Source organism: Podarcis pityusensis, assembly GCF_964106645.2.
Source record: "Podarcis pityusensis genome assembly, chromosome: W".
NCBI classification, from domain to species: domain Eukaryota; kingdom Metazoa; phylum Chordata; class Lepidosauria; order Squamata; family Lacertidae; genus Podarcis; species Podarcis pityusensis.
This window is the reverse complement of record NC_138045.1, coordinates 26,911,389-26,939,031: the sequence shown is the minus strand read 5'-3', so window position 1 is coordinate 26,939,031 and position 27,643 is coordinate 26,911,389. Positions and strand designations below refer to the sequence as shown.

Genomic DNA, 27,643 nt, shown 5'->3' with positions numbered 1-27,643 from the left:
ACCTGCTACATCGGGGCCCAATACGGGCCACATGATCTCCTGCAATGATTTTGCAAAGTTTTTTGCAGATAAAGTCGCTCAGATTCGGGAAGAGGTAGACGCCACCGTGGGAGCAGGGCCGGGGCGGGGGAGTGCTAGAGTCCTGTCTAGTCAAATTGTGTGGGATCAATTCCAATCTGTTACCTCCGAGGATGTGGACAGGCTGCTTGGACGAGTGAAACCAACCACCTGTCTCCTTGATCCTTGCCCATCCTGGCTTATAAAAGCTAGCCGGGAAGGGCTGGGCGATGGGCTTCGTGGGGTGGTGAATGCTTCCCTCCGTGAGGGAGCCTTCCCAGACCCGCTGAAAGAGGCGGTTATTAAACCGCTTCTTAAAAAAACCATCTTTAGATGCGGCCACGATGGCCAACTATCGCCCAGTCTCAAATCTTCCATTCCTGGGCAAGGTGATTGAGCGAGTGGTTGCTGAACAACTCCAGGCACGCCTGGAAGAAGCGGACCATTTGGATCCCTTCCAATCGGGATTCAGGCCTCATCACGGGACTGAAACTGCCTTGGTCGCACTGGTTGATGATCTCCGGCGGGCTAGGGACAAAGGTGAGAGCTGTTTCCTAGTTCTGCTGGATCTCTCAGCGGCGTTTGATACCATCGACCATAACATCCTTCTGGACCGTCTTGAGGGGCTGGGAGCTGGGGGCACTGTCATACAGTGGTTCCGCTCCTTCCTCCTGGGCCGTGTTCAGAAAGTGGTGGTGGGGGATGAGTGTTCAGACCCTTGGGCTCTCACTTGTGGGGTGCCTCAGGGTTCTGTCCTCTCCCCCATGCTTTTTAATATCTATATGAAGCCGCTGGGAGAGATCATCAGGGGGTTTGGACTGGGTGTTCATCAGTATGCAGATGACACCCAGCTCTACCTCTCCTTTAAATCAGAACCAGTGAAGGCGGTGAAGGTCCTGTGTGAGTGTCTGGAGGCGGTTGGAGGATGGATGGCGGCAAACAGATTGAGGTTGAATCCTGACAAGACAGAAGTACTGTTTCTGGGGGACAGGAGGCGGGCAGGTGTGGGGGATTCCCTGGTCCTGAATGGGGTAACCGTGCCCCTGAAGGACCAGGTGCGCAGCCTGGGAGTCATTTTGGACTCACAGTTGTCCATGGAGGCACAGGTTAAATCCGTGTCCAGGGCAGCTGTGTACCAGCTCCATCTGGTACGTAGGTTGAGACCCTATCTGCCTGCGGACTGCCTCGCCAGAGTGGTGCATGCTCTGGTTATCTCCCGCTTGGACTACTGCAATGCGCTCTACGTGGGGCTACCTTTGAAGGTGACCCGGAAACTACAACTAATCCAGAATGCAGCAGCCAGACTGGTGACTGGGAACAGCCGCCGAGACCATATAACACCGGTCTTGAAAGACCTACATTGGCTCCCAGTACGTTTCCGAGCACAATTCAAAGTGTTGGTGCTGACCTTTAAAGCCCTAAACGGCCTCGGTCCAGTATACCTGAAGGAGCGTCTCCACCTCCATCGTTCTACCCGGACACTGAGGTCCAGCACCGAGGGCCTTCTGGCGGTTCCCTCACTGCGAGAAGCCAAGTTACAGGGAACCAGGCAGAGGGCCTTCTCGGTAGTGGCGCCCTCCCTGTGGAACGCCCTCCCACCAGATGTCAAAGAGAACAACAACTACCAGACTTTTAGAAGACATCTGAAGGCAGCCCTGTTTAGGGAAGCTTTTAATGTTTGATGTATCATAGTATTTTAATATTCTTTTGGAAGCCGCCCAGAGTGGCTGGGGAAACCCAGCCAGATGGGCGGGGTATAAATAATAAATTATTATTATTATTATTATTATTATCCAGTGCTTTACCAACTGCACTGGCTTCGGGTGGAGTACAGGGTCAGATTTAAGGTGCTGGTTTTGACCTTTAAAACCCTATGCGGCCTAGGACCCATGTACCTACGGGACTGCCTCTCCTGGTATGCCCTGCAGAGGACCTTAAGGTCCACAAATGACAACACTTTGGAGGTCCCAAGTCGCAAGGTGGTTAGATTGGTCTCAACTAGGGCCAGGGCCTTTTCAGTTCTGGCCCCCGACTTGGTGGATCACTCTGTCACAAGAGACTAGGGCCCTGCAGAACTTGGCATATTTCCGCAGGGCCTGCAAGACAGAGCTGTTCCTCCTGGCCTTTGGTTTGGACTCTGTTTCTCTTATGTTTCCCTCCCCTTATGGTTTTGATCTATGGGCTACTTTTAAAATGAGGCTGCATTTTAAATTGTATTTTAACCTGTATTTTAAATTGCCCCCCCCCATTATGTTTTTATTGTAATTTTACTGGTGTTAGCCGCCCTGAGCCTGGCTCTGGCTGCGAAGGGAGGGGTATAAATTATTATTATTATTATTATTATTATTATTATTATTATTATTCCCAGTCATGAAACCAAATCCATCTAACACTGCTGATTAAAAAGCCCCCCCCCCCCCAGGTAATAGTATCCTGTTAGAATGGGAAACAAAGGATGAGGAGGTAAAATCGGTCATGATCAAATGGGCACAAGATATAGGACATAACATACAATTTGAGGATTGGGAAAAACTGTGGAAAACAGATTTAAAATTTACAGACTGTTCTTTTTTGAAAGAAAACTATATGAAAATGGTGTATAGATGGTATATAACACCAGTACAAATAGCAAAAATGTACAAAACCGGGTCAAACATATGTTGAAAATGTAAAGAAAAGGAGGGGACTTTTTATCGTATGTGGTGGGAATGCAGAGAAGTTAAAAAATTTTGGGAAATGATATATAATGAATTGAAGAAAATGTTTAAAATGACATTTGTATAAAAACCAGAAGCATTTTTGTTAGGGATTGTAGGACAAGACCTGCCAAGGAAAACAAAGAATTTATTTATGTATGCTAAAACAGCGGCAAGAAACCCCGACAAAAGAACAGTGGCAAGAGAAATTGATGAACTATGAAGAACTGGCTAAGTTGGCATACAAACTGCGAGATAAGGACAACTGTGACTTCAAAGAAAAATGGGAACTTTCTACAAATTACTTTAAAAAGACAACAGAATGAATTGGACTCCTTGGCAGGTTTTGAATAAACATACACAAATTTATTGACTGTTAACACAGTACACAGATAATATAAGGATTTATACAATTTTACAGTATGCAGAGAACAGTATGTGGTGAGAAATCAGAGAGAGGAGCTGAGGGAAGTCTCGGGGGGGGGTGATGGGGAGGTGGGGGGGAAAGGGGGGGATAACGAATATGACATGTTTTGATATTTTGTTATGTTGAAATTGTTAATAAAAAACCTTTACCCCCCCCCAAAGGCAGGCAGGCAGGCTCTGGAGCTTTTCGGTTGGCATCACAGCTGTACTGCTTGGTGTGTCAAAGCCAGACCCACTTTTCCATAAGGGCTTCTAGCTGCTCTTGAAGAGAGGCCAGCTGAAGAGAAACAGAATGCAGAGAGACAAAATATGGTTAAGAGCTCTTAAGCCACACTACAAAGCACTTGCGGACAGTTCAGCTACTGGCAAGCATTTCACACTGTATCTTATCAGAGAGCACAGCATAATTTTTCTCAAATGAAGAAAAGCTTTTCAAGTTCACAGTTGGGTAAATATGGTTTATTATCACATTATCATGCGCACAGCTGGGTCTTCAGCCTGCACTGACCACCCACACAGACCAACCACAAAGAAAGGCAACTGCGGCAAAATCACAGGCTGTGCTGCTGCATAACCCAAGGGTGTGGATTTTCTCAAGCCACAGGTTACGATGAAAACAGCACAGGGCTGTATTACTCTCCGTAAAAATTGGTTACCTATTCAGGTTCTTTCTCAAATTATTGTCTAGGAAGTGAACCCTGATATACTAGGATTATCTACCTGCTCCCCAAGACAAATCTGCTTTCCATGAGGTATGTTTGCTGATCATCCTGTGTTCCTTTAGCCATGAATCTCCATGTTGATGGACTACAACGTCCATCATCCCCAACAATTACTTAAGTGGAGATTATGGGAACTGTAGTCAAACAATACCTGGAGACTCAAGGCTGAAGAATGCTGACATTCTAGTTCAGTACTGTCTACTGCAGGGGTGTGTAAATATCATGCCAGGGGGTCAAATGTCACCCTCCAGGCTGCTCTATTTGGCCCATGGGAATCTCCCCAAGTCACACCCCTAAGGAGCCCTACTTCACAAGCTCCCTTGCATGCTATTGTCTGGCTGGAATGCGTCCTTGAACACTGCTACTGCCTCCTAGCTGCTAGAAAGGAAGACAGAGAGTGACGGATGTATACTGCACAAAAGTATGGTAAATCTGACATTTATTGTGCACAGAAGCCCCAGAAGGCTGCCCATCTGGGAATGTGACACTTGGTCTGAAAAGATTGCCCATCCCTGGTCTACCCTGACTGGCAGTGGTTCCCCATAGTCTCAGGCAGAAGTCTTTCTCACCAACTGCAACCTAATTTATTTTTTAACTGGATATTCAGGGAACAAGCCTGAGACTTTCTGAAAATCATATACTCTACCACCATAGGGACTGCTGTCTCTGCTGAACGAGATGCCTACTGGCTATAAACACCTGCCAAACTCAGCTGAGCTGAGCAGACTTCTATTAGACTTTCTCTAGGTTCTAGAGAAGGGGTGGTGATGCTGGATTCACCTTGAGGGCCAGGTTCTCTACTTTCATGATGAGATCTTCTTGGCACTTTCTGTGCTCTTGGGTCTACTGCAACTTGCCTTTCAGGTTGTTGATCTGCTTCTGGATTCCCATGGCTGGAAGACAGAGCAGATAACTTAGCACTTCTAGAAACAAGTCAAACAATCCTCTGCACATTCTGGCACAAGCCGAGTAAGGTCCTGATTCAAGGTGACCACCCCATCTACTGTACAGCCTCCCTCCCTGGGGGTCTCAGGCATCATACCTATCTGGTTGGACCCTTCATTTTCTTGCTGTTGCCCATCTGATTCGTTCAGCTTGCACTGCAGTCTCCTCGCTAAGTCTTCTTTTGTGTCCATGATGTTCAGGTCATCCCTCGCCTCCTCATCACTGCTGGTACTGCTGACATCCTTAAACATCTCCCGGAGCTCAGCATGTTCTATCGCTTTGAAGCAACAAGGAGAAAGGGAAGAGTATAGTTTACAATATGCACAGTAAAAATTATCCTAGAAAAGTGCTGCTAACCTTTTGGTTAGCATGGTAACAAATAGCCCCCTTGACGCTGTTTTAATTTAAAGACCTCCAGCCTCCTCGCCAGGCCAGGTGAAATTCCTTTCTACCCAACTGGGTCAGAAAACTGTACCCAAAAGCATCTGTCAATATATTTTGTACTTAGCCATCTGCATGAAAGCATCTAGAAATGTAAGCATCAGCAAGTTGGAATATGAATACAGGCCACTACCATATACTAGGTCAGATTATTTGCTCATTTAGCTCAGGACTGTCCACTTTGAAAGGCAGTGTCTCTCTAGGAACTCAAGCAGAAGGGGGTCTTTCTCATCACTTGGTTCCTGATCATTTTAACTGGAGATTATTATGATTATTTATTGAATTTATATACTGACACGGGTGGTGCTGTGGTCTAAACCACTGAGCCTAGGGCTTGCCGATCATAAGGTCGGCAGTTCAAATCCCTGCAACGGGGTGAGCTCCCATTTCTCGGTCCCAGCTCCTGCCAACCTAGAAGTTCAAAAGCACGTCAAAGTGCAAGTAGATAAATAGGTACCGCTCTGGCGGGAAGGTAAATGGTGTTTCCGTGCACTGCTCTGGTTTTGCCAGAAGCAGCTTAGTCATGCTGGCCACATGACCCGGAAAAACTGTCTGTGGGCAAACATCGGCTCCCTCGGCCAGTAAAGCGAGATGAGCACCGCAACCCCAGAGTCGTTTGTGACTGGACTTAACTGTCAGGGGTCCTTTACCTTTACCTATATCCAGGGGTCTCAGGGCTGTTCACAGAATAAAACCAAGATATAAAACCACAAATTCCCTAATAAGATATCAGGGACTGAACCTTCAAACTCTGGCATACAAGATAAGATGATCTACAGCTCTTCCTTTAAGTTAGGGAGCTACTGAAGTTTGACAATACCTGCAGAACCATGGCTTAGTTTGTGTCCAGACATCCCAGGAGAAGAAATATCCAAGCTTGTGAGTGAACCATGGTTGTCAGGGTCTTTTGTTTCATCTTCGGCAATGACCTCCCAGCCTCAGAACAGGTACAGAAGAGCCAAGGAAAACCCAGTTCAATAGGGAGGCATCCTCTAGAAAAATGGAATCTGCGCTGGAAAATTGATGCTACAGCAATATTCTTTAGATGATTAGAAAACACTATTGGTGTTTTGCAACTTTAACCTGTTGCAGGATCTTAGCCAGACCCAGCTGAATATAGAAGAGCATATGAAGACTTCCAGAAGCAATCAGTTGCAGGCAGGAAGGATGAAGCAGGAACAAGATGCTGCTACCAGTAACTTGGTTACTTAGAGGTGTTTATTATTTACAGCAGACTCTACAAGTTACTATATACAAGATGCAGGCACAGATCTTTAACTCTCTCTTTGAACAAACTCCAAACAACTCTCAGACCACCACAGACCAACCAACTATCCAGCAAGGAAGGTCAAGAGTCATCATGCCTATGTGGAGACCTCGACCAATAGCAGAGTTGTATCCAAGGCCCCATATCTCTAGGCAAAATAACTCCCTCTGCTCAGTCTTCTTGGCCTTTGGCCAACTCTTAATTGCCTCTGTGAGAAGCTGCATGTGGGCAAAATCCCAACACCCCCTTCACAGCTCACACAGTGCAATTAACTTCTGAGCACATACAAAGTATTTTAATCAACTTTGTTCTGCAAACCAAAGTCTTCACACATTTGCTTGCTTTTTACAAATGACAATGGTTTAGTCAAAATATCAGCGACATTCTGGGCACTCTGAACATATCCACATGCAATGACATTTTTCTGTACATGACACATAACATTTTGGTATTTTACTGCTACATGTTTGGACTTAGACTTAAACTGTTCAGTTTTACTGAGCGTTATACAAGCTTGATTGTCCACATACACTTGAATTGGAGAATTGCATTGTACAGTGGTACCTCGCAAGACGAATGCCTCGCAAGACAAAAAACTCGCTAGACGAAAGGGTTTTTTGTTTTTTGAGCTGCTTCGCAAGACGATTTTCCCTATGGGCTTGCTTCACAAGACGGAAACGTCTTGCAAGTTTGTTTCCTTTTTCTTAACGCCGTTAATACAGTTGCGACTTGACTTCGAGGAGCAACTCATAGAACGCGGTGTGGTAGCCTTTTTTGAGGTTTTTAAAGACTTTGGTGATTTTTGAAGCTTTTCCAAAACTTTCCCGACACCGTGCTTCGCAAGACGAAAAAAATCGCAAGACGACAAAACTCGCGGAACGAATTAATTTCGTCTTGCGAGGCACCACTGTATGCCCAGATCTGTCAGTAACTGCTTGTAATACACTAGCTCATTGCAGAGCTAAGTGCAGCATATTCAGCTTCCGTGGATGATACACTGACTATACAGTGGTACCTCGCAAGACGAATGCCTTGCAAGACGAAAAACTCGCAAGACGAAAGAGTTTTTCGTTTTTTGAGGTGCTTCGCAAGACGAATTTCCCTATGGGCTTGCTTCGCAAGACAAAAACGTATTGTAAGTTTGTTTCCTTTTTCTTAAAACCGTTAATACCCAGGGTGCGTTGCTTGAAGAGGTGCAGTTGCGACTTGACTTCGAGGAGCAACTCATAGCACGCGGTGTGGTAGCCCTTTTTGAGGTTTTTGAAGACTTTGGTGATTTTTGAAGCTTTTCCACAACTTCTTTTGCAGCCATTTGGTAAGTTAAACTTTTAAAACTTTTTTGGGGGTTTTTGGATTTTGGGTTGGGGTGTTTGGAATTCAAGGACTTGTTGTTGGGGAGGGGTTTGCAAGAATCTGGAAGCTTGTGTGTTTTTTTTCTGCATTTTTATGATTTTTTGTGAACATTGGGGCACTCTGCTGTTGTTAAAAAAAAAAAAAGATTTCTGGGTTTGTATGTACAGTACACTTTGGTGATTTTTAAATGCTTTTCTGTCATGTTTTAAATGCTTTTCTGTCATGTTTTTGTACCAAATTTGGCTTGGTTTGGACTTTTTTTGACCATAGGAACGCATTAATTGATTTTCAATGCATTCCTATGGGAAACCGTGCTTCGCAAGACGAAAAATTCACAAGACGAAAAAACTCGCAGAACGAATTAATTTCGTCTTGCGAGGCACCACTGTACTTTGTTTTCTGGACTTCCATCCAATTAGTGATCCACCAAACAAAATCACTAGCCCAGTCACTGAGTAGCACTTTAGCATTTCGTCACCTGCTGAGCTCAATTTTAGAACACTATCAGCAGTTTGCTTCAGGTACCTCAGAACACGTTTTACTGCTTTCCAGGCACTTTCAGTGGATTTAGACACTTGCCTACTCAATATCTCTACTGCGTAGCTGATATCAGGCCTACTCCACTGTGATATGTACAGCAGACTCCCAATAGCTGATTGATATAAATCAGGTTGCTCAAACACCAAAGTTTCAACAAAACCTAGTTCCATGGGAGTATTTGCCCCTTTGCAGTCCTGCATTCCGTATGCTGCTAGCAGTTGTTTAGTTTTCTTTTCCTGGCTAAGCAACAAACTGCCATCAACTGCCCAGCACACTTCCAAACCAAGATAGCTTCGCACACGACCAAGGTCTTTTACTTTAAATCTTTTGGCTAACTTCATGGAAAACACTTTGATTTGCTTATCAGCCTTAGCAATATGGAGCAAATGTCTACAAAGACTACACAGAACTCTTGTTTGTCATTAGCGCCACGCACATACAAACAAATGTCCGCAACACTGCGTTTGAAACCTAGAGAAACCAGAGTCTCATCTAAACATTTGTTCCAATTTCTCGCAGATTGCCATAAACCATACAGTGCTTTGTGTAGCTTGTACACGTTGTTCGACCCAGACTCAAAACCAGGGGGTTCTGCTAAATAGAGTTCCTCACTCAAGCTAGCATGTAAATAAATTGTCTGGATGTCAAAGTGATTTATTTTCAGCTTGCGTTTTGCTGCAAGTGCCAGCAGCAGAAGCAGACTTTCGCTTCTAGCTGTAGGAGCGAACTGTAATAAATATAGGGGTTGCTCGTGCGTAAGTTGCCGCCACTCCTGGCTAGGTTGCCTTGTTAAACCTTTTCTGTCTGGACAGCCCTTCACTTTGTGGCTGTTTCAGTCGCTAGCAGAATCCGTCAGTGGGCGTTTCTTAAACCTTTTCCAGCATAAAAGCTGTTTGACGCCAGATGATCAGATGATTGATTTATTGCTCAGATAAGCGTGAGGTCCGGCACACTTCCCCTGCGTAGGCCTCTGCATTCCAAAGTCCACATATCTGAGCATAGCAGAAATCGTCAGCAGCGGTAAGAGAAAGACTGCAAAAAAACTCCAGTGCCTTCTTCAGTGCGCTTAAATAAAGTCCACTCAGGATCTTAGCAGCTAAAAGCAGTTTTATTTACAGCAGACTATCCATTATCTATCACAGCGAACAGCATCGCGAAAACACGTCCTCTCTCCTCAAAAGCAAAAGTAGAGAGAAAGAACAAAGGCTTGAGGCTCTCGGATATGACGAACCTCCCCCCTCCCAACAGTAGGCAGGGCGTACATTCTGAGCTGTTTAACCCTGTAAGCTCAGGTTCTCCTCACACCCCCTCTCGCCCTGCGCTACTGTGGGGAAAGTAAGTACAGAACTTACCCCCAACTCCAAACCACCACAAAACTCCCCATGACGCTGGAAGCTTAAAGGTTTGGTAAATCCATCGGCCAGGTTACTGTGACTGGCACAGTACTTCAGTCGTATCAAACCTGACTGAACACTCTGACACACATTTTGGAAACGTATGTCCAGATGCTTGGTTCTGGCCTTAAATTGCGCAGATTCAGCCAACTTCAAACAGGGTTGATTGTCTTCCCAAACCGTGATGGGCAAGCTACAATCCCCATAGATCTCTTGCACCAAGCATCTATAGAATTCTAGTTCCCGGCACAAATCTGACAGTGCACTGAATTCAGCTTCAGTAGAAGACAGCGCAATGAGACTTTGCTTCCGGGACTTCCACCCAACTAGTGACTTCCCAAACTTTACCACCAATCCAGACACAGACTTGCGGTCCTGCGAATTCGCCCAGTCACTGTCCGCATAGCATGTGAGCTTCGCCTCACCTTCAGCTGGCAGCTTAAGACAGAAGTCTTTGGTATGTTGCAGGTAGCACAGTACCCGCTTGATACCGTGCCAAGCACTCACACTGGGCTTTGACGCTTCCCTACTTAGCAGGTTGGTAGCAAAGGCAATGTCTGGTCTGCTCCATTGGGACAGATACAACAGACTACCTAGAGCTGACTGAAAGAGCTCAGCATTCTCAAACTCAGCACTTTCTGCTTGCTGGCTATCTTTCACGAAGTTCGTCTCCATGGGTGTCCGAACTCCTGCACAATCGGACATTCTGAACTTCTCAAGCAACTGCTCAATCTTGCCTTTCTGACTGAGCAAGAAGCTACCATCCTCAGTTCTCGCTATCTGGACGCCTAGGTAGATCTTTACTGCACCCAGGTTCTTGAGCTGAAACCGTTTCCCAAGCTCTTTGGCAAACTTCTGCACCTGTTTGTCTGCCTTTCCAACATGGATGATGTCATCAACGTAAAACAACACCAGTTCCTGTGAGTCTCCTGCTCCTCTAAGGAACAGGCAACTGTCAGCAAGACTCTTCCTGAAACCTAGCTTCTCCAAAGCTTCATTCAGGCACAAGTTCCAATTCCTGGCCGATTGCTTCAGGCTGTAAATTGACTTGTGAAGTTTCCACACAGTACCTCGCTCACTGCCCTCAAACCCTGGAGGAGGAAGTATGTACAGATCCTCCTGGAGGTCTGAGTTCAAGTAAGCAACATCCACATCAAAGTGATGCACCAGCAAACCTCTTTCTGCAGCGATGGCCAAGACCAAGCGTAGAGACTCACTCCTACACGTGGGCACATAAATTTCCGTATAATGCAACCCCCTGCGCTGCGTGAATCCTCTCGCCACTAATCTGGCCTTATACTGCGGTTCTCCTGTCGCTGTGGGCTTAAGACGGTAAACCCAGCGGCTACCCACTGCCTTTTCACCCACCGGCAACTTCGTGAGGGAGAACACACCTAGAGACTCCATTGAGTTCATCTCCTTCTGCATCGCCTCATGCCATTTCCTGGCTTCTTCCTGAGGCAGTTTCTGAACATCCTCAAAACTCTCGGGTTCACACTGTGCCATTCCGACCCACACGCTAGTGACGGCAAACCTTTCAGGAGGTTTCCCCTTGGTCGTCCTCGTTGAATGGCGCAGCACTACTTCAGGAACCCCCTCTGACCCACTAGGGCCAGCCAGAACGTCCTTGGCATCAGAGAGCTCCCCCTCTGACTTACTGCGCCTTCTGGACTTCTCAGCCGAACCTGTGGGGGAAGATGGAGCACTGCGTTGCTCAATCTTCACAGCCTTGGGAGAAGTTCTCCCCTCTGCCTGCACTGGGTCTGGACTCTGAGCCTCAGTAGCAGGTTCATCCTCTTCCTCTCCTTCATCAGCAGAGTCTAGCAGACTCTCTGACAGGATGTCAGGGTTCCCATGTATCCTTGCCCAGCCACTCTGCTCACAGAATTCAGCACTGTTGCTGAGCAGAATCCTGGACTGATTCCCTGATGGATACGCAAACCTCCACCCCTTGGTCCCTGGCTCATACCCACAAAAAATCATCTTTTGGGACTTGGGTTCACCTTTCTTGCGTTTGGCCTTTGGTATGAGGACCCAAGCCTCACAGCCAAAAACGCGAAAGTAGTGCACCTTCGGTTTCTTCCCATGAAGCAAGAAGTACGGTGTGTCACCTACCACTGAATTGAACGACCTGTTCAGAATAAAGTTGGCCGTTCGCCAAGCTTCCCCCCAAAAACGCTGTGGGAGCCCGGCATCAAACAAAAGCGCTGCGGACATCTCCCCTAGAGTCCTATTCCTGCGTTCCGCGATCCCATTCTGTTGGGGACTGTGTGGAGAAGTCAACCTGTGTTGAATCCCCTTTTTGCGGAAGAAACTTTGCAGTGCAGACCCGGTGAACTCCCCACCGCGATCGCTCTGAAAGTTTTGCACCCGTGTGGAAAACTGCAGTTCCACAGCCGCAATCCAGTCTTTGATTAGCGGCGCAGCTTCATCTTTGCGTTGAAGCAAGAAGGACCAAGAGTTTCTCGTATGGTCATCAATCAGAACCAGCGCAAATTTGGCTCCGCCCAAACTGCTCACAGAAAACGGTCCACACAAATCTGCATGAATTAATTGAAAAGCCCTAGTGGTCACCCTCTCAGACCTTGGGTATGTGCACGTTTTCACCTTTGCGGACTTGCACGCTCTGCAATCTAGAAACTTAGCACATGATTTCATTTTGCACCCTTGCGTATACTCTGGGATCCTTTTCACTGACCCCCAGGACACGTGTGCCATGCGTCTGTGCCATAAGTGGGCACACGCATCATGAACTGGAACATTGGCACACTGCGCTTGAGCCTCCTCCGTGTCATCTGGACCTGCAAAAGAAGCATTTATCATAAACAACCTGTCTTTACATTCAACACTGACTAGGTGCTGTCCATTCTTGGAAATAGAACACTTATTGTTCTCAAAACACACTCTGTAGTTCTCAGCAAGAAGTGCACTGACAGACAGCAACGCGCAGGACAGTCCTGGAACAACAAAAGCCTGGATTGAGTCCTGCAAGAAAGAACAAAACAGTGAGCCAGTCTGCGTGAGTGGGTGTCGAGTCCCATCTGCTAAATAGACAGTCTTCCCAGATTTTACAGAGGTGCAGTTCTCCAGGAATCCAGCAGATGGCACGAGATTATGGGAAGCTCCTGAGTCTATGATAAAAGCCAGCACAGCATCCTGTTGACAACTCTTGACTACAGCCATTGAGGCTGCCAAATGTTTACGTTCAGTGTCTCTGCCAGCTGCCTTCGGCTTGCCTTTCCCACGCTTTGAAGACGAGCCCTTTATCTGGTTGCTACGGGAGACGGCCTTCGGCTGTTCCTGTGCCTCCACTGGACATTCTCTCACCAGATGGGAGGGGGAGCCACAGCGATAACAGCGGCGACGCATAGCAACAGCTCTCACAGCTCCCTCTTCAGCCATTCCTTTGTTCCCAGCACCCCCACCTTTGGGTGCACAGCCTGGGCCTGCACGCTCCCCAGCACTCTGGTTGTAGGCCTCAACATCACACGGCCCCTCAGAGACAAAGCAGCTACTCCCAGCTGTAACTTCAGGAACATGGCCAGCAGCCCCCTCTGGGCTCTCGGCTTCCTCCCTGCTCTTGGCTTTCTCCCGGCCCTGGGCTCCTGCTGAGTTCTCACACAGACTCCTCAGCACCTGCCAGGCTGCCTGAGCCGACTCAACGCCCTCCAGATGGGGCAACAGCATAGTGTCCACGCTTGCTCTCAACATGCAGAGCTCCCTTTGCATTCTCTGCTCTCTATCTTCCAGCAGAGCAGCCTCCAGTTCTGCTCCGCCTTCTTCAGCAGCAACTGGCATGGGTGGGGCCGGCTCCTTCTGGGCTATACTCCAGAACCCTGTGGCCAAAAACCACCCCCTGACTCTTCTAACCCAGATATCCCAGGACTGGGTTGTGAGCTTTTCAAACGGGACATCATAAAAGTCCTGGAGCTCAGCCATCTCCTCCCCCAGTGCTCCCATTGGGGCTTTGAAGTACTCACGCATACCAGCCAGCTTCAAAGGAGAGGCCTCCAGTGGCTCTTTGCAGCACACAGCATTGCAGCCAGCTTCCCTGCTTTTCTCCCAGGCGAAGTCTCAAAGCAGGACTTTTGCCCTCCGGCAGCAAAACAGCAGCTTCTCAGGTTTCTCAGCCTTTTTAAGCACACAGCACATCAAAGGCAGGCTTCCTCTAATTGCAATAACTGCCCATAACCTGTCAGATGATTGATTTATTGCTCAGATAAGCGTGAGGTCCGGCACACTTCCCCTGCGTAGGCCTCTGCATTCCAAAGTCCACATATCTGAGCATAGCAGAGATCGTCAGCAGCGGTAAGAGAAAGACTGCAAAAAAACTCCAGTGCCTTCTTCAGTGTGCTTAAATAAAGTCCACTCAGGATCTTAGCAGCTAAAAGCAGTTTTATTTACAGCAGACTATCCATTATCTATCACAGCGAACAGCATCGCGAAAACACGTCCTCTCTCCTCAAAAGCGAAAGTAGAGAGAAAGAACAAAGGCTTGAGGCTCTCGGATATGACGAACCTCCCCCCTCCCAACAGTAGGCGGGGCGTACATTCTGAGCTGTTTAACCCTGTAAGCTCAGGTTCTCCTCACAGTCTCCTCCTACTCTCCCTGCGCGGAAGTCTTCTGCGCAGGGAGGGTGTGGGTAGCGGAGGACCCATGCTCTCCCCGCTGGTCTCCGGTGAGGAGTCCTGGAGCCCCCTCGCCGATTCCTCCATCTGCCCCCCTTTATCCCTGGTGTTACGCTGATTTCCTTCCCCAGCTGATGAGCTGCCTCTCTCCCTGCTGGGCCCTTCTCCAGCATCGCTTGGGAGCCTTGCCTTACTGTAATTTCAGGGAGTCCCACTAGGTGGACACTGTTACCACCAAACCAGTTACTGTCCTTCTAAAATGACAGGAAAGAGAAACTAAGTAGAAAAACAAAGAAGGAGAATCCACAATGTATCTTTCCAGTTATTTTCCCCAACGAAATTGGCCACAATATATCTTCCTTACAGCCAACAAGTAGCACTGACAGCTTTTGACAGCTGAGACGTCTCGCTGACAGATTGCTCTTTAGATCTTTAAACAGTCCAGTAGAAAGAAACAAAACCTTTTCCTTTATCCCTCCGAAAGGTAGATTCCGCCAAAGTTCTCAGGTCAGAAGAAAACACTTATTTCAAATCAATTTTCCCACGTTTAGCTCAAAGTCTCTATGCTTTATTCTGGATACAATGCGGGGAAGCGGACTTCCTGTTTGCACTTCCCACCGCGGTAGCCAATTTTAACGTTGTTTTACTGCTAAAACCTTTCCGCTTTTAATCCAATTAGTCCAATCAATCCAATTAATGCTCCTTTAATCCAATTCCTCTACTCACGATTGAAATTTCAGTCCAAATGTTCCAGAAATAAGTCAGCGCTCTCCAGCAACGGCAACACGGCTTCGTTCAGTGAAAGCAGCGATCCGCTCACAGCACCGCGCTTCTCCCCTGCTCCGTTCCGAAGCCCCCAAAAAAGGCTTCCTCGCGGGTTGGGGGGGCGCTCCAAGGTTCCCGCCGAGCCTCCACGTTCGCAGGCTTCCGCGCCTGCGATTTCTGAGGGTCCCCGCTTCGCCGCAGCGCACAGGACCCGATTTTCACTGAGCTATCCCCTCCGAGATCAGAGGAGATCGGCCATTTGCTGCTGGCGCTAACCGGAAGTCCCGCCTCCGCCTCTGGCTCCGATGTCAGTTCCCTGACATCCACCTCCCCCCCAGGACCCCCTCCACCCCCGGCCCGACCTTTTGATCCAACTTCGTCCCTTTCCTCGGCCGATGATGCGGGGAATCCCCGGAAGGAGCTGTCGCCATCCTCTGAGGATTCAAAACCCGCTTCCCACCCGCTCCGATCTCTCCCCGCGGGGTGGGCCTCCCAGTCTGATTCTTCTTCCTCCGAAGCCTCTCCTCCCTCCTCTTCGGAGGCAGAAAAACCCACAAAATCCTCTTCATCGTCTGTGGTTCCAAATTGCTCCTCCCAGAATCTCACTAGTGGTTTCGGTTTGTCCGGGAACAGGCTGTGGAATTCCTCCACAAGATACCCGTCATTGATTGCCTCCGCGGGAACCCACGTGTTTTCCGACCCAGGTTCTCCCTCCCAAGCTACCAAGTACTCCACCTGGCGCCCTCGCCACCTTGAATCGAGCATCTCCGTGGCCAGGTTGTGGTGTTCCCTCTCCTCTATCTGCGGGTGTGTGGTGACTTCTCCCTCTCGCCCCGGGAATTCCCGCCCCTCCCTGTACGGTGAGAGTAGGGACCTATGGAACACCGGGTGTATCTTCATGCTGTCAGGCAACTTGAGCTTGAATGCCACGGGGTTCACCTGCTGTGTTACCTCGAACGGTTCCAGCCGCCTTGGCTGCAACTTCTTGCACCCCCCCCTTAAAGGGTAACCCTTGGGTTGACAACCACACCCGGTCCCCCACCCGTATGGTCTCCCCTTCCCTACGGTGCTTGTCTGCCTGCCTCTTGTAAATTTCCTTGGCCCGTTCTAAGTTCATCTTAAGTTGCTGGTGCAGGGCCTCCATTTCTTCCACAAACTGCTCTGCCGCAGGTACGCTCCACCCTTCCTCCCCACTTCCCGGGAAGGCCCTGGGGTGACACCCATAATTGGCCATGAACGGGCTCATTCCCGTGGACACATGTTCAGCGTTATTGTACGCAAATTCAGCCAGTGCTAGTTTCTCTACCCAATCGTTCTGCCTCTCGCTGACGTAGCAGCGTAGGTATTGCTGGAGTATACTGTTCGTTGTTTCTGCGTGCCCGTTGGTTTCCGGGTGTCTCGCCGTCGAGAAGCTCACCTCTACCTGCAGCAAGCTCATGAGCTTCCTCCAGAACCGGGAAGTAAATTGTTTCCCGCGGTCTGAGATGACCCTCGAGGGAGCCCCATGCAACCTGAAGATGTGATCCACAAACAACTTGGCTGTCTCCTCTGCTGTCACCGCATGTGAGCAAGCTATGAAATGGCACATCTTCATCAGTAGATCGACGACTACCATGACTGCTGTCTTCCCCCAGGACCTGGGCAAATCGGTCATAAAATCAATGGACACCACCTCCCAGGGTCTTCCCGGCATGGGTAAGGGTTCCAGTAACCCTGCGGGGGCAGCCCTCTCCCCCTTTGCCCTTTGGCAGCGGTCGCACCCCCGTACATATTCCCGTACATCCTCCCTCACCCTTGGCCACCAGAACTGCCTGGTGACGAGCATCATGGTTTTGTGCTGTCCAAAGTGCCCAGCTGTGGGGTTGTCGTGGAGTTGTTTGAGTACCTTCCCCCTCAGGGTCTCCCCTGGTACATACAGCGCCCCCTTATAGTACAGCACCTCTTCCTTTTCCTCAAACCCCCCATGGTTTCTCTTCCATCTCGGAGTTCCCGGATTTTAGTTTGAGCGAACACGTCGTTTCTAGTAAGCCCTGCCAGTTCTCGTTTCCCAACCAAGGCTCCCACACACACCCATTGGTCCTCGGGGATCACGTGTCGTATCTCCGGCGGTCCCTCTCCTTCCATGTACTCCGGCTTCCGGGAGAGAGTATCTGCTCTTACGTTTTCCTCTCCTGGCACGTATCTGATCTCGAAGGAAAACTTGGAGAACTCCTGTGCCCATCGAATCTGTCTCTGGTTGAGTACTCGTGCGGTCCTCCAGTATTCCAAGTTCTTGTGATCAGTACAAACCTGGATCTTGTGCTGCGCCCCTATTAGCAGATGTCTCCATCGGCGAAACGCCGCATAGATCGCAAGCAGTTCGCGGTCATACACCGTATACTTTTGCTCCGACTTGCTCAGCTTCCTCGAGAAAAAGGCACACGGCTTCCATTCCTGCTTGCTCCTCCCTGGCTGCAAAAGAACCGCCCCAATGGCTCTGTCGGACGCGTCGGTCTCTAGCCTCATGGGTTTCTCCAGATCAACATGCAGGAGCTGCTCTTCCGAAGCGAATGCCTTCTTCAGTCTTTCAAAGGATTGCTGGGCACTTTCTGTCCAGACGAACTTCTTTTTGCTACTGAGACAATCTGTGATGGGCGCCGTTAAGTGGGCGAAGTTCTTGATGAACTTCCTGTAGAAGTTGCTGAACCCTAGGAACCTCTGCACGTCCTTCCGGCTTTTGGGGGCCTTCCATTCCAGTACCGCCTGCACCTTGCTTGGGTCCATAGCTAGGCGTTTGTCTGACAACTTGTACCCCAGAAACTTGACTTCTCTGGCGTGAAACTGACATTTTTCCAGCTTGACCCACAACTGGTGCTTCTGCAGTCTCTTTAGCATTTCCCTGACGTCTCTGACATGTTGCTTCTCATTGTCCGAATAAATTAAGACGTCGTCCAAGAAGGCTATGCAGTTCTTGTACAGCAGGGACCCCAACACGTGGTGCATGAAAGCTTGTTAGGTAGATTTATTGCTTTATTGCTTTATTGTTCGGCGTCCGGCACGCTTCCCCTGCACGCCTCTGCAGGTCGTAAAGCAATTAGCAGAACTGCACAGCGTCCGTGTTGAAAGGGCAGTAAAAGAAGTCCCACACGTTTCTTCTGTCCTAATATCATTGTATTTGCTCAAAAGTAGCATATTTACATACAAGAAATTCCATCTGATTCAAGCTGCATCTTCTCCCTCTGTTTCCTTCTCTCTCAGTGTGCAGCTGCGTAACAAAGCTGCTTTCACTTTTCACTCAGCTCACAGCATTCCAAGCTGCTTTCGTCACGTCCTGGCTTACTTCCCTTGTAAGCGCCTCCTCTCAGCCTCGAGACACAGAAGGTTAACCCTTCACTACACCCAACACCCCCTCTTGTCTCGCGCCTGAGGGGAGAATTGACCCTTGGTCGTCCCAAACCCAGACCTTCACAAAACTCTCCATGTCTTTGGAAGGTGAGTGGCTTCGTGAACCCATCAGCTAGGTTCTTGGCAGAGGGACAATACTTCAGCGCAACTAATCCCTCCTGAACACTCTGGCACACATTCCGAAAGCGAATGTCTAGGTGTTTAGTTCTGGCTTTGAACTGACCTGACTCTGCCAAACGCAGGCATGGTTCATTGTCCTCGAAAACACATATCGGCAGACAATCCACTTCGCAGAGTTCCTGCACCAAACAAGCATAGAACTCTACTTCTCTGCACATCTCTGAAAGAGCACTAAACTCAGCCTCAATGGATGAGAGCGCTATAAGATTTTGGACCTCCATCCAACTACTTCTTGGACCTCCATCCAACTACTGAGTTCCCAAACTTCACCACTAGGCCAGACACAGACTTGCGATCCTAAAGATTAGCCCAATCCGAGTCCACAAAGCAAGTCAGTTTGACTTCTCCTTGTGCTGGCAACCTAAGACAAAAGTCTTTGGTCTCCTGCAAATATCTCAGAATTCTCTTGATGCCATTCCAGGCTTGCACACTAGGGTTTGATGCTTCCCTGCTGAGCAGATTGACGTAATCCATAGATGGATTTGTGCAATCTCCACACAACATCCTGCCTTAAATTCTCAAACCCCGGTGGAGGAAACATGTACAGCTCCTCCTGGAGATCTGAGTTAAGGTAGGCAACATCCACATCAAAGTGGTTTACCTTCCAGCCTCTCTGTGCTGCACAAGCTAAAAGCGTTCTCAGAGTCTCCGCTCGTGACGTTGGCGAATACACCTCCGTGAAGTGTATTCCCTTCCTCTGAGTAAATCCTCGAGCAACTAACTTGACTTTATACTGCGGCTCTCCAGCATCAGTGGGTTTCAAGCGGTAAACCCACCTGGAACTCACAGCCTGCTTGCCTGGTGGCAACTCTGTGAGTGAGAACACACCTAGATCTTTCATGGACTTCATCTCTTTGTCCATTGCTCTGTGCCACTTGCCTGCTTCTTCCTCAGGTAAACTCTGAATATCCTCGAAGGATTCAGGTTCACATCTTGCAGAACCTACCCAGACGCCTGAAGCGTCGTACCGATCAGTAGGCCTCCTTGTCCTCGCTGATCTCCTCAGTGTGAATCCTGGTGACCCTGCTGCTTCACTGGGTCCAGCTAAATCATCCTCAGTGTCTTCCCCCTCTGACCTGCTGCGCCTCTTGGGCCTTACAGCTGGTCCAGCAGGTGAAGAAGGCTCACTCTTTGGCTCAAACTTGACACTTGCCTGAGGAGGTGTTTTAGGTTCCCCCCTCTGAGGGATCCTGAGCTGTCCCTGCCTTGGACTCTGTTCCTCTGGACCGTGGTCCCCAGCTCCAAGTTTCTCTTCCTCCTCAACGTCTGAGTCATAGAACTGCTGTGGAAGCACGTCTGGATTGGCGTGCAGACGCTTCCAACCGGCTTGCTCACAGAACTCAGCGCTATTGCTGATAACCAACCGAGAGTGGTCTCCACTTGGGTACGCAAACCGCCAGGCCTTTGAGCCAGGCTCATACCCTACAAAGATCATTCTTCTAGATCTTGGCTCACCTTTCTTGCGTAGAGCCTTTGGAATAATCACCCAAGCCTCACAACCAAACACACGAAGGTAGTGTACCTTAGGCTTATTTCCATGCAGTAAGAAATACGGTGTATTTCCTACACTAGAGTTGTACACTCTATTCTCCGTATGGACCACATAGCGCCAAGCTTCAGACCAATATTTCTGGGGTAGCCCTGCGTCCCACAGGACCGCAGACACAGCTTCCTGCACCGTCCTGTTCTTTCTCTCTGCCAGCCCATTCTGTTGCGGAGAGTAAGGAGCGGTCAGTCTGTGGCTAATCCCCTTCTCCCTAAAGAAATCCTGTAAAGCAGAACCAGTGAATTCAGCACCTCTGTCACTTTGAAAACCACGAACTTTGGTGGAAAAGGTTACCTCAACTGCGGTGATCCAATCCCTGATCATTTTAGCCGCCTCCCCTTTCGTTTTCAGAGAGAAGGTCCAAGCAGACCTCGAAAAATCATCAATCAAAAGCAGAGAATACCTCGAACCTCCCAGTGACTCAACAGACATGGGTCCACACAAATCTGCATGAATTAATTCAAAGGGTTGTGTGGTCTGCCTCTCTGACTTTGGATATGAGCATGTCACAACTTTCGCCTGTTTACATGCATTGCAATCTAGAAATTTGTCACAAACATTAAATTTGCATCCTTGTGTCAGCTCTGGTGCTTTCTGGAGATATTTCCAATTCAAATGGGCGAAGCGTCGGTGCCAAATATGTGAACAACCATGGTGAGGCGCTACATTCACACATTGGCCCTTCGCATCTCCGGTGTCATCCTCTCCTGTGGAAAAAGGCACATTCACAGCAAACAAATTATCTTTAGACTGCACTGTGTACACGTGTTTCCCATCCTTGGAGAATTCACATTTGTCACCTGCAAAAGAAATTTGAAAACCATCGATAAGTAGATCATGCACACTTAACAAACAGTTAGTTAAACCGGGCACTGCATAAGCTTTGACTTCATGCTTAAGAAAAGGACAGAAGAACAGTCCTGTCTCTGTTAGCCTTTTTCTGCTTCCATCTGCAATTGTAACAAACTTCTCAGTTTTTACTGTCCTGCAATTCCTCAAAAGACTGCTAGATGGCACTAGCGAATTTGAGGCACCACGGTCGATTATTACAGTGAGAAAGTCTTGTTGTTTACATTTCTGGGTCGCCAGGGCAACAATCTCCTCACTACCCCCCTCCTTGGGGCTTCTGCAGATGTCCTCTCTGGTTGTCACGGCAACAGACTCCCCCCGGCAGGAAGACTTGCCCACGACCTTCACAGCTTCCATAGATGCAACTCTCTCAGTTGCCATGGAGACTGGACTTGTCTCGGCGTTCCCACACAACTCTGAAGCTCTTATCTCTACTTGCTGCAGGTGGCCGACCTTGAAGCCTCTAGCTCTTTTCAGCTTCCCAGGCTCCGACTCACGACGTAAACAACTCTTGGCAGCTTTTGGAGAAAGAGGTGTCTCTGAGCTTTCACTGCTCACTGTCCCCCCACTGCTCACGGGGCCTCCAGGACGTTTTCCTGCACCCCCTCGGATGGGTAAAGGGCTCCCAACACTTGGCCTCTGACCAGGTTTCTCACACAGACACGTTGCAGCATCCACACAGTTCCCAGGCTCAGCAAAAGCACAAGCAGCATTGCTAGCAACAACAACAGCAACAGTCCCTTCGCCCCCCTGTGGGGGCTCCCAGCTCCTCCCAGCTGTGTATCGGCTCTCAAGAATGTGGCCGGCGCCATCTTGCCTCTCCCTTTCGGATGCAGCCACTTCTCGGCCCTTGCTTCCCACTCCAGCTCCACAAGCTTCTTGGAGTGCTAGCCAAGCGGCCTCTGGCCTTCTTGCACCCAGGACAACAGGCACCAGATGAGCATCCACACTTTCTGCCAAAAAAACAAGCACACGCTTCTCAACTTCACTTTGCTCTGCAGCCCTATTAGCCTCTGCTTTCCCAGCTGCATTCTGTGTGGGGTGAATTACATTCCACAGCTGCTCCCCAACTAGCAAAAGCTCCACTTGAAAGCTCCACTGCAGCCAATTATGGCTAGTCAGTTTCTGACATGGCAGTTTAAGCTCAAAGCCATGTTCACAGGGCTGAGCCATTGCCTCCCTTCTGTTGGCTTTTTCCAAAGGTACTCACTCAGCAGCCAAACTGGGAACTCCGGACGTCATGGCTCTCAGCTCCCACTCCATCAGCCTCCTCCGATCTGCCCTTTGAAGTCTCAGCAGTCGATCAAGCTGACGATCAGCAAATAAAGCTTCAAAGCCCTTTCTCACACGCTTCACATTCACCCATAACCTTTGTTAGGTAGATTTATTGCTTTATTGTTTGGCGTCCGGCACGCTTCCCCTGCACGCCTCTGCAGGTCGTAAAGCAATTAGCAGAATTGCACAGCGTCCGTGTTGAAAGGGCAGTAAAAGAAGTCCCACACGTTTCTTCTGTCCTAATATCACTTTATTTGCTCAAAAGTAGCATATTTACATACAAGAAATTCCATCTGATTCAAGCTGCATCTTCTCCCTCTGTTTCCTTCTCTCTCAGCTTGCAGCTGCGTAACAAAGCTGCTTTCACTTTTCACTCAGCTCACAGCATTCCAAGCTGCTTTCGTCACGTCCTGGCTTACTTCCCTTGTAAGCGCCTCCTCTCAGCCTCGAGACACAGAAGGTTAACCCTTCACTACACCCAACAGTCCGAATAGATTAAGACGTCGTCCAAGAAGGCTATGCAGTTCTTGTACAGCAGGGACCCCAACACGTGGTGCATGAAAGCTTGAAAACAGGCGGAGCCCGACTGTAATCCAAATGGCATAACTAAGTACTCAAAGGCCCCCAGGGGGGTGAACATTGTGGTCTTCCATTCGTCCCCCTCCCTCATCCTAATCAAATTGTATGCTCCCCTGAGGTCCAGCTTGGTAAAAATTTTCCCCTGCCTCACCCGTGTTAAAATGTCGTCAATCCTGGGCATTGGGAAGGTCACGGGTTCTGACACCAGGCTGATGGCCCGGTAGTCCACAACGAGCCTGGGTTGATTAGTATCTTTTTTGTCCACAAAGAACACCGGACTGCCCCCCACCGCCTTTGATTCTCTTATGAAACCTCTTTTCAGGTTCTTGTCAATAAATTCCCGCAACTCCTTCATCTCCCTGTCCGACATGGCATACAGTTTACCCACCGGCAGCTGCGCCCCTGGAAGCAAGTTGATTTGGCAGTCAAAGGGCCTATGGGGGGGTAGTCTATCCGCCTCCTTCTCGCTGAAGACCTCCTGCAGGTCAGCATATTGTGGTGGCACCTCCCCTTTCGGCTCCACAGCTATCCCAGCCACCCTGGCCACGGTCATCCTTGGGGTTTCCCCCCCTAGACAGTGTTCCAAGCAGTAAGCTGACCCAAAGGTGACCGTCCGCTGATGCCATGCCACTACTGGATCATGTAGTGCCAGCCAGCTCATCCCTAATATTATTGGGGGTCCTGCCAGTGTGGCTACGTGAAAGGCAATGGTCTCCGTGTGCCTGGAAACCCTCATTCTCATTGGTGGGGTCTGGTGCATCACTTCCCCTCCCAGAAGCTCCCTGCCCTCAATGGTGGTCACTTGCAAGGGAAAATCCAGGGGCAGCAGGTGGCGCTGGTGCTCTAGGGCGAAGTCCTTGCTGAAGAAATTGCAGGAACTGCCTGAATCCAACAGCCCCTTCACCTTGACTGGGTGCCCATTCGGGAGTTCTATCACCACTTCTATGGCTATAGCCGCCCTGGGGTGGTCTGGTTGGGACACTTCTATTGGTTGCTGGCCTGGCTGCTGTGCCCGCTGAGTGGCAGCCAAGCGTTGGCGTTTCCCTGCTCCTGCCCCCTTTCCCCCTCCTCCTCACCTCCAGCAGCTCCCACCATCCCTTGCCAGGCCTTTCTTTGTGGGCAGACCCTGGCAAAATGTCCTGGCCGCTGGCAGAGGATACACTTCTTGGTGGTTTTCCAATCCTTTCCCTCCCTCTTCCGACCTTCACTGGAGTTTGAAACCTCCCGCGCGAGCGCGTGCCATCAATTTCCATTGGCTCCGCCGGCGGGGAAGGCTGCCTCGGTATTTCAGGAATGCGGTAGTCATGGCAACGTTCCCCTCTCCCTTCGCGCTTCTCCTGAGCCCGCGCTTCCTGTCTTACGCCAATCGCAAGCACAGCCTTGGTCAGCTGATCCATCGACTGCGGGTGGGGTGCGCGGGGAAGCTCGTCCTTCACCGTTGGGGACAACCCCTCCTCAAACAACATCTGAATGGGTTCAGAGTCCAATTCCCACCCGAGTCGGTGGACTTACATTGCAAAGCGCGACCAGTAGTCTCTAACTGACTGGTTCCCCTGTTTGCACCCCATCAGTTCCCGCCGAGTCACACTTTGCTGCACTTTGCTGCAACAAGCGATTCTGCAAATAGCACGAAGTCAGAAAAGGTTCAGCCCCAAACCCTTTTGATAGACCAGCATCCTCAAGCATTGAGTACATCATCTCTTGCAGAGATCTGTTCTTCCTCTCTGCCAACCCATTTTCTTCTGGGGAATGTGGATTCGTTTTTCTGTGACCTATGCCCTTTGTCTGTAACCAAGACTGAAAAGGTCCAGACAAAAATTCCCCTCCATGATCAGACTGCAGCTTTTTCACTTTGACAGAAAACTGCCTCTCAACATAAGCCACCCAGCCTTTAAAATTGGTAAACACGTCACCCTTGTGCTTCATAGGGTAGACCCAACAGAACCTTGTGGCATCATCTATGATCGTTAGCACATAACGGGAATTACCCCTGCTGAGTGCGAAAGGACCAACCACATCAGCATGCACAAGCTGAAAAGGTTTTTCGCTTACCCTCTCACTTCTGGGATAAGACCCTCGGTGGCTCTTGACTTTCTTGCATACGTTACAGTCAAGATACTTGTCACAACTCTGTAACTCACACCCATCACTTAAATCTGGCATTTTGGTTGCACTTTGCCAGTGAGCGTGACCTAATCTTCTGTGCCATAAATGCAAACATTTTTTGTGAAAAGCCTCACTTTTGCATACAGGTTGTGTATCATTGATAGCTAGCACAGACTCTTGAACACAGTCTTTTAGCACAAACAAACCATTTTCTGCCAGAGCCCTCCCCAATGTCTCTCCCTCTTTCCGGATCTCACAGCAACAGTCCCGAAACAGCACTACAAACCCGGCTTTCACCAGACAGGAGACGGACATCAAGTTGCTCCTCAGCGAAGGAACACACAGAACATTGTCCAGATTCATTAATAGACAGGAGACAAAAACAGAACCACCCGACTCCACGTCAGATTTCCTCCCGTCAGCCAACGGCTCCGTGGTGTAGCAACCTTCTTGGCAAAAAACACCTCTGAAACAACAATATGCCAGGAACTCCCTGAATCGATGATCCAGGTGTTTCACCGCTCATCAGAACACTCGACCACGGCCATCACAAGTTACACTGTCTGCTTCTTCTTTCCAAACTTTCTGTGCTGTTTCCGATGCTTTTGACCCTCAGATACGGCCTCCTCCGGACACTGCTTCCTCAGATGCCGAGTAGAACCGCACCTGTAACAGTGTCGTACAGCAAACGCAGATTCCTCACTGACCATTGCTCGTGTATGTTGTTTCAGCTGCTTCTCCTCTGGAATGTTGCCTGCATTCCTCACAAGCCGATCGCTTGTCGAAGCACTCGGAGCCGACAACTGCTTGCCGTCACGCCTCTGCCATTCCTACAGCAGTCGACCAGTAACATAATCCAAGGTCAGGTCTTGTTCACGCATAGCTTCCAGTGTGAGAACAAGATTGTCCCAGCTATCAGGAAGAGAGCTTAAAACTATGCAAGCTTTCTCCCCCTCAGACAAATTACAGCCTCTCTCTTGAAGCGCCACAAACTTCAACTGCAAATCATGGAGATGGTCTTGCATTGTAACTCCTGGTTTTAGCTCAGACTTGTAGAGAGCATTCCGGATTGACAGCTTTGAACTGGCTGTCTCCTAAATGTGGAGATTTCGCAGCGCTAACCACACTGCCCTCACAGAATCATGCCCACGCACATGCGGTAGCTGCAAATCATCCAGTCCCAGGACTATCGTGGCTTTTGCCCTTTGGTCTTTTTATCTTTCTTCAGCATCAGGCTTCCAAGGTGGTCTGTCCACTGACTCCCAGAGAAACTCTCTCTGCAACATAGCCTGCATGCACTGAGACCATAGCAAATAGTTGTGGCTGTTGAGCCGTTCAAATGGCAATGCCAACGGATAAGCCATTTCTTCTGAGCAGTGTTCCACAACAACTGGAACAGGAACCAACTACTCACAGGTTCCGAGAGCTATCCGCAACAACTAGCTTTCTACACTCCAGCTGGTGTCTGTCTTTAGCAGCTCCAGACGTCCAGTCGTCCAGGACACGCAGGTCTTGCCGGTCAGCTTCTGGCATCGACACACACACACAATACTCTACCGCTGATCACCTCCGGCCAGTCCTCACCAACTCCTTCGTTAGGAATCTGGGAGACTGTTGACCCAGGCGTCCACAGCTTCAGAAACACTCTGCAACCGATCTGCTTCCCATAACCTATTGGTGTTTCGCAACTTTAACCTGTTGCAGGATCTTAGCCAGACCCAGTTGAATATAGCAGAGCATATAAAGACTTCCAGAAGCAATCAGTTGCAGGCAGGAAGGATGAAGCAGGAACAAGACGCTGCTACCAGTAACTTGGTTACTTAGAGGTGTTTATTATTTACAGCAGACTCTACAAGTTACTATATACAAGATGCAGGCACGGATCTTAAACTCTCTCTTTGAACAAACTCCAAACGACTCTCAGAACACAACACTGACCAACCATCCAGACAGGGAAGGTCATGCCTATGTGGAGACCTCGACCAATAGCAGAGTCGTATCCAAGGCCCCATATCTCTAGGCAAAATAACTCCCTCTGCTCAGTCTTCTTGGCCTTCGGCCAACTCTTAATTGCCTCTGTGGGAAGCTGCATGTGGGCAAAATCCCAACAAACACTCTCCAGCTTTCCACTGAAGCACATTAATTGATGTCTACACCTGTTCGTTTTTGTACACACTGCGTTCCTGAACAGGTATGGTACAATGTAGTGGTGGCTGGTACCCACTGGAACTAGTGGGGCAGAAGGTAGGGAGACGAACATTAGGTACAGCCAGAGACAAGGATAGGTGGAGCCAATAACTCTGTTTCTGTTCCCACCCTCCTCCTTGCTGAGTTTTACAAGGGCAATACAGAGACTGAGAAAGAAGAAGCTGACAAGCAATTCCACTTTTCAGACTGGATGAAAATAGCAAGGCAAGCAGGTGTGGCCAGCTGAGGGCAGACTGAGGACAGTTAGCGAGGCAGTGCCCAAGGTGCCCTAATGGACTAGC

General features: G+C 49.1%; 1 pseudogene across 1 annotated transcript in view; it reads right to left on the bottom strand.

Annotated features, from left to right (window-relative positions):
- Positions 1-4,651: 4,651 nt before the first annotated feature.
- The window catches only part of LOC308467648 (transcription initiation factor TFIID subunit 7-like), a 36,941-nt pseudogene continuing 13,949 nt past the window's right edge, over positions 4,652-27,643 (bottom strand). The window contains exons 7-9 of the transcript XR_013991570.1: positions 6,108-6,216; positions 4,944-5,123; positions 4,652-4,794 (exon numbers count right to left, since the gene is read on the bottom strand). The product of XR_013991570.1 is annotated as a transcription initiation factor TFIID subunit 7-like (transcript). The remainder of the gene's footprint in view (positions 4,795-4,943; positions 5,124-6,107; positions 6,217-27,643) is intronic.